The 7755-nt window shown below is 38.6% G+C and overlaps 1 long non-coding RNA gene across 1 annotated transcript in view; it reads left to right on the forward strand.

The window, feature by feature from the left end:
- Window positions 1-5184, forward strand: part of LOC145984426 (uncharacterized) — a 39301-nt gene extending 34117 nt beyond the window's left edge. Inside the window, exon 3 of the long non-coding RNA XR_014441310.1 lies at window positions 5067-5184. This is a non-coding gene — a long non-coding RNA (uncharacterized LOC145984426). The remainder of the gene's footprint in view (window positions 1-5066) is intronic.
- Window positions 5185-7755: the final 2571 nt, after the last annotated feature.

The following is a 7755-nucleotide window of genomic DNA, read 5'->3' on the forward strand; positions in this document are numbered from 1 at the left end:
ATCTTTGCCACTGGTATGAGGAATATTCTTTTTTTTTAATTATGCTCATCGGAGTAGGTGGAGAATAATTCCCCACTAGACTAGAGAGCAACTGGGAATGCGGTCGTCTGCTACCTTCGCGCAGAGCGCTGCCACATCCACGGCCGCGTGGATATGCGATGTATTTCGCACGCACCACAATGAAATGATGAACAAGATATTTGTGCCAAAATAAAAAAAAAAAAGAAATTTCGTTTGACATTAAGCAAAAAAATCAAAGCATTATTGTCTCCATAGATACTACAATTATAAACATACAAATGAAATCGCAAGACAGTAATGAATAGGATAAGAATGCGGCAACTGAACATACATACCTGCAATTTTACTCAGATTCAGAAGATTCATTTTCACCCTCAGTATCTTCGGAGTCGGGAGTCCTGGAGGTTGATAACGAAGGGCTCCATGATGCTGTCTCGAGAGATTTCACGGTGATAATCCTCTTCTTGCAGATGTTCTGCATGTTGCACACATTTATCCCAGGCAGAAACCGACACGTTCGCTACAGCCTCGTGCGTCAACTTTTCGACATCAGCCATTTTAAAAGTGCTGTTCTTTTCTGCAACGTAAGATTTCACTTGCGCCCAGATTAATTCGATGGGGTTGTATTGGCAATGGTACGGGGGCAGACGCACAACTTGGTGGCCGAATCCTCTTGCAAGTGTATCCACTTCGTATGATTTCGACATCGGCTTGTGATTCCTGACCAAAAGTAAAAGCTCTGCTCTAGTTTGCGAAGATGCTTGGGGAATATTGTGTTTTTCCAGCCACGATATTATTTCTGCTTTCCTGGTATTTGTTGTTGGGGCCTTTTTTAACTCTACAGAGTGTACGCTGGCATTATCCGTAACTATAGTGGAATTTGGAGGAAGGTTCGGAATTAATTTTTCTTCAAACCACTGCTTAGAAACAGCACCAGTCATTTCATTGTGGTAATCGGTAGATGTGCTTTTCGATTTTGCTCTGAAAATCAATTTGCAATCGGGAAGGAAGCCGGTGTTTGCAGAGCCAACGTGTCAAACAATCAGATGCCCTGCCCCCCTTTCCTACAGGAACTTTTAGGCCACCCGTACCATCGTTCATTTGCCAACATGTTTTTCGTGTGTGGTTCTGGTTAACCCACGTTTCATCGAGGTGGAAAACAGGTGATTTTCCTTCTTGTTTGATGCAATGCATCTTTTGCAAGAATGCAGCTCTTGGAGCTACGATGTCCGTCCTTTCCATTAACATCTTCCGTCCATCATTGCATTTTCTATATTTAAACCCCATGCTCTTTAGAATACTCAGCATTGACCATCGGCTTCCAACAAATTTACATTGCGCCTTCATTTTCTTTGTGAGTTTCAATGATGTAGGAAATTCATCATTTGTGTACATGTTCAATACTTCGCTGTGTAATATGCTGTTATCGAAATCATCAATATCGGTAACAGGCTTTTCGCGGCGAGGATATTTGCCTGGTGATTGAAATACAGTACTCCCACTTGCACGAACAGATTTTTTTTCCCTCGCTCACAATTCTCTGCACTGAACGCAAACTTACCCTGCACACCGCGGCAGTTCTTTCTTGAGGTCTGGCAACATGGCACTCAGCTTCGCCCTCCACAATAGTTTTCTGCTCGACCTCGATTTTAAAGTAATTGTACACGTTGTATATGATCTCACGTGCTTGCTTGTGTAAAACACAACACTTCCTATTCTCAGCTTCCATTGTGCACACGGATATGCCAAATATTGCTACCCCAATAGCCACAACCAAAACAGTAAATCGCAGCGTTCAAAAGTCCGTGCTTAGAAAGACAGTTGCAGATTCGACCATACTGGCTCCAAGTCAGTGTTGCCAGCCTCGCACGGGAAACAAACACTGCTCACTGAATTTATTCTGTAGGCTACTGGAAAGGGTAGTAGAATTTCACGCTTATCAGACATTGTATTATTTGCGTTTGTAATAATAATAATAATAATAATAATAACAATAATAAGGAGGAATAACACCAAACACTTGTTTCGCTGTTATTGTTCTGTTACCAGAAAATATTTATATCGAAATGAATTCTTGGACTGTTACACGTATATTATTTTGTAATAAGTGCTGTAACTTTCTAGTTCTTCATTGTACTTTCCATTTTTAATTCAATACATTACAGAATTACTGGGAACGATTTCTTTGGTTAGCGTGCTTATTACGCGTATGGATGACTATGGCAATAACACTAATATAATACCGATACATTGTTATTGTTACCCATATTGATATAGTAATTTTACATATATAATAATACGTACAACAATAACTCAAACATAACTGTATGACATGATGGATGCCATTATAAAACATTGCATAAGATCGTGGTGGCTTGAACCCAATCTATTCAGTATCAACTTTAAATATTTTGTTTTTTGATTTTATGTTTTCAGTCCACTTTATGCACAGTAAGGCTAATCGGGACTGGACCTACAGTTTAAAGTGGGTTCCGAACCACTGTGTCATGAACCTCCACCGGGTATCGAACCCGGGATCACTTGATTGCAAGGCAACGACGCTACCACTCTGCCATAGGGGAGGCCCTTTAGATATCGTGTTTGCCTCACGGACCAGATAAAAGGCAAAACGTTCTCTGCAATTATCTCTGCAGGTTTTCACGCGTTTTACTTTCCATCCCAATTACCCACACCTTTTCCTATTTCGATACAAACAGCTGTCCCTTGCCTCACCGACAATGTAGACTTTGAATTTGCACTATTTATTTGTTTGGAATGAGTTGCAAGGGAATAGGTACATAATGCTTGGAATGCTGTCCCTAGTTGTGGTGGTTACATTTTACGGATAGTTTCAGTACTTATAGCTAGGGTTGGCAACACTGCCTTTCCTTGCTACTGCGCACCCACTTTCCACCCGCCTTCCTAGATGCTCTCAAGTCTACTTTGAAAGATTACAGGCTATATTGTATAATAGTATAGATTTATTTAATATTAAATGAGAGTACATCACATGCATTTCGATCAGCTGGTTCATTTTATGTCAATAAATATTTAGTTTTCTAACATATTGTCAGCTAAAAATGGCATATACTTTTATCAAAATTATAAATAAGACAAACACATAGTAAACAGAAACATGATCGAAAATACAACTTTCTTCAGTTTCTGTTTCCAGGTCATGCGGCAAGCAGTAGAAAGTGCCTCATTGTTCGACCAACATCCCCCACTTAACAATTTCCACTTCGAGAGTGAATCTTTACACACAGGTATCATGAAAGTATGAACATGTCACATGGTATGTTGTAGTAGATGAAAATGCTCATGGAAGACGTGCAAATCTGGATAGCAAAGCAGGTGGGGTATGATGGTTACCTCATGAGCAGTCAAAGACTGGCTGAAAACCAGTGATATGTGACTTCGTACGTTGTCATGGTGTAACACCCAACTCTTGTTTTTCTACAGCTCAGGCCTTTCTCTGCACACAGCATCCTCAGAAGCTGTCTCTGCTTACAATGAACAAACAGCAACAGGCAAAATTGTTGCCAATGGATAGAGGCACATATTTTTGGTAAATAAAAGAACAAAAGTTCGGTACAAAAACGGAGTCAATTTCGGGTTCAAAAGCGGTAAATAAAATGAAATATCGGTGTTATAGCAGTGAAAAATTGGATGAAAAGTGGTATATAAAAAGACACTTTGGTTTTAAAATTGTGAATATAATCCTAAATTTGATTTAAAAACTACACTTATTCCGCAGAATTAACATTTCACTTCTAATAGCACATTTATTTAGTTATAAGAGTATTAAGTTTATTTCTGTATAAAGGAGTCCATTTTTGCTTCTTCAATATTAACAGCAGAATTAATCAATTTCTTGGGAATTTCATAACTCTCAGGATAATTCAGACCTCAGAAGGTGTCGCGTCGGTGAATAAACCCTGAATTTCATGTTTAAGAGTTAATTTCGCTTTTTGCAGTTCATTTCGCATTATTTCGTGACAAAACATGGTTACAAAATGCATCTCACACCTTTCAAAAACATGAAAAATTAACACTACAATGTGTTTTTTCAAATTTCATTTTTTCGTCAAAAACGAAATATGCATGCCTCTACCAATGGAACAGCCCTTGCATACAAAACTAGGAAGAGGAACATCTGCACAAGAATTCAGGAACATAAACTAGATGTAAAAGGAAATACACAAAATTCAGGTTTATCAAAGCATTTATTTGAATAGAAAAAGCAGACACAAAGAAACAAAATTTATCAAAAGTGCAAGAGGACAAATTGAACTCAATGTAGGAGTGTCATTTGTCATCTTGAAAACATCTTAAAACTTAAATGAACATGCCACCCTTTAAATAAATGATGGCAATTATTATTGGAAAGTACTACCAAAAAAGAATGTAGTGTTTCTCTATGGAATCAAGATAAACAAATGACAGCCATTTCACAGTTAACAAGTGGCCAACAGGAAGTGTGACCATCTTTACTTCCTGCCAGCCTGAGATAGAGTAGGAAGCAGTCTTTTACCATCAATTTTAACCTTTTTGACCAAAATTACCCTTCCCATGTTTTAACTTTGACTGTCTTATCTCCTGAGGAAGCCACATGATGTAGTGAAAGCCTGAGTGAAAAGTGTGTCAACACTGGGCTTCAATGACTTGTTTATAAAATGGTGGCATGCGGTGTAAGTTATACCTTATCTAAAGATAAGAATGTTTGTTTAAAGCAGTACCAAAACCACAATAAAAAAATGGATGTCGCATGACGTCCAGCAAGTACTTTTTTTGCATCATAGACTGAAATTTGAGCCTAAATTATGCTCAAGTTCACACTAGTGTGATACCTGATTGTAAGTGTGATTACCAACCTGTATTTTGTCTAGTTCAGTATGTAAACTGAAATCTGAAACTAATAGTTCGACACTCAGTGTTCCAAGAAATAAAGCATTTATGTGTTCTGTAAAGTTAGAAGTCAATGTCTTGAGTGGTAGGTATTGATTTGTAACACAATTAAATGATGTAATTCTTGTATCTTTCAGCCTCTACCTCGAGATTTCGTATGAGTCAAACACACTGCTCAATGATACCAGCCAGGTGACATTTAGTGTCTGTGACAACAGGGAAGTCAAAAAAGTGGCATTAGTGTCCTTTATTATGGAGAAGGAGTCACCAACCCAGGCTGTGAAGAGGATTTCGTCAAGTCTGACCAAATTGAGGGTAAACATATGTTAAAAGAGAAATTATTATTAGGTTACCCAGTTTTTACATAAGTATTGTTAAATTTGCATAGCCTTATCAAAACATTCCCTTTCTATTTTTCACACCCTTGGTGGCCGAGAGCATCAGGTGGTTGATCAACGAGCTCCCCAGTGAAAGTTTTAGGTTCAATTCCTGACTTGGCCATGTGTGTTCCTTTATGACTGTTCCTTCGTCAGTTTCACTTTATCATCATTCTTCCATATCATAGTGATTAACCATCAGAGGCAGAGAAAGCATTGTGAAATAAAAAAAAAATAACAATAAAAATGTTCCACTTGGTCATTTGTACCTTGCCTTTAAAACTACACACACTATTTCAGTTCTGTCTTTTTTGTTCATTAATATAAGTTTGTTGGTATGACATACTCTAATTTCAAAACAATATATACACTGTTAATATTATTAACAAGTGGAATTTGAAAAAGTCCTTTGTTTCAATCTTGAGTGTTATATGATAGATTTTGTAAAAAGGGGGGCTATAACTCTTCAGCCATCACTTATTTCTGATATATTTCACTTTACATGCAATAATGAGAAAATAAGCACATTTTAACAATGTGTAGCAATTGGGGATCAAGGTGCAAAGACCTATTTTCAAACTTTGCTAAAATTACAGCTTTTGGAAATGTCACATTGATTTCTTCAAAATTGGGCATATACCTTACATATCCTCAAAGAGTGGTCATTTGTCATGGTTCTTTTCAAATCCATAGGGCCGACGCTAGATGAGAAATTCAAGAAATTGTTTCTGTAAGCTGACAGCGCCACTCTTATACATTATTATTTTTTTTTATCACAAGAAGTATCATCCTATTTTCAACAAAACTTTGCATGGTTATTGGAATGTACTTTTATATACTACATTTTTTTATGTTGAGGGGAATAAACAATGCGGTTGATAATATAAGACGTAAGCTAGTTACTAAAGATATATCCGCGAAACTTCCTTGTAAATGTTCTATTAATTTCGGTGGCCTCTGCCACCATCCACTTGGGAACTTGATGCTTTACTGTTAGGTTGACTTCCGGTTCCTGTTGTTGTTTCCTCGACTACCACTAGGGGTGCTGGTGTAACCTTTTCATCTGCTGCACGATGGGTTTGAGCTGTTGTAATAGTGGTAGCCAAACATGATGAGCCTGACCGCTGTCGATATTCAGCTCATGCAGAAAGTGCATAACTACATGCGACAGCAGTTCCCAAAGTTCATTCAGTGGAATGTGCCGGTGAACAGCTACGGAATGAAATACGTCATATACAATGCACAACAGTGAGTGCTTACAGCCGTTATTGCGGACAAACACACAGAAATTCGACAACTAGCTCACGTGTGCGATAAACAAAGAACGTACCTCATATCAGTGCTACACCCCACGAGATGGGAACATGTCAACAAAAATATAAATTACATGGTACATACTGTAAAAAATGAAAAAAAAAAACAGGACACTCATCAGCACACTACACCATTTGGGGGAAAGTGGCAGAGTGAAAGTGTGAAAGACCCAAATGATGGATAAGTGAACAACATTGTCAACTTGACGAACCTCAACATTCCACATTCCTTCAAAAATCTTCTAGTTTTCGGTGAAAAATTCAATGTACTAACCAGTGAACCCCCCACCCTAGATATCATATGTGCAGCAGAAAAAGCGGCGTGTTTTGCACCCAACCTGCAACATGAGGACAGCAGGCATCTTGCAGAAGGTGGCCCTACAGAAGGCATCCAAATCACACCCGACCGACTAAAAAATCAGGTCAGTGCTAACCGAATTCAAATCTTGACTGGAAGCCAACAAGTGTTGGTGCATGAAATCAGATAAAACAAACCAGTATGTGATCATGTATAAAGGTGACTACTCCCGTAAAATGCATGAAAAACTAAATAGTGATTCATACAAGACCATCGACAGGGACCCAACCGAAAAGTGCAAACGCGTAATCAAGCGTGCAGTTGAAAGTTGTGTAATGCTGAACCAGGAAGACTGCAAACTTCTCCTCAACACCCACCCATCTCCCGCCATAGCTTATGGCATTCCAAAAAGGCACGAACAGGGGATTCCAATGCGCCTCATCACTGCAGGGTTCAACCAACCAACGGTCCACCTCACAAAGTGGCTAAAAAAGAAAATGTCTGAGCACAATCACAAACTGACCTACATTTTCTGAAGCAGTACAGATGCCAAAGAACTAATAACATCAATAGTACAAGCCAACCATGCCAAAATTGGCAGCATAGATATAGTTGACATGTTTAACTCCATCCCAATCAACCTAGCCCTCACCTCAGTGGAAAGATGGCTTTCTGCCAATAAGGTCTCACCAGTGGAATTGTCTGAGATAAGGTCTCACCAGTGGAAGTGTCTGAGGTATCCAAGTTATTGGAAATCTGCCTCAGGCACAACTATTTTCAATTTCAAGACAAGTATTTCATACAAACAGAAGGTTTTGGCCATGGGCAACCCCCTGTC

Source organism: Lepisma saccharinum, chromosome 2 (genome assembly GCF_977018435.1).
Source record: "Lepisma saccharinum chromosome 2, izLepSacc3.1, whole genome shotgun sequence".
Taxonomy (NCBI): Eukaryota; Metazoa; Arthropoda; class Insecta; order Zygentoma; family Lepismatidae; genus Lepisma; species Lepisma saccharinum.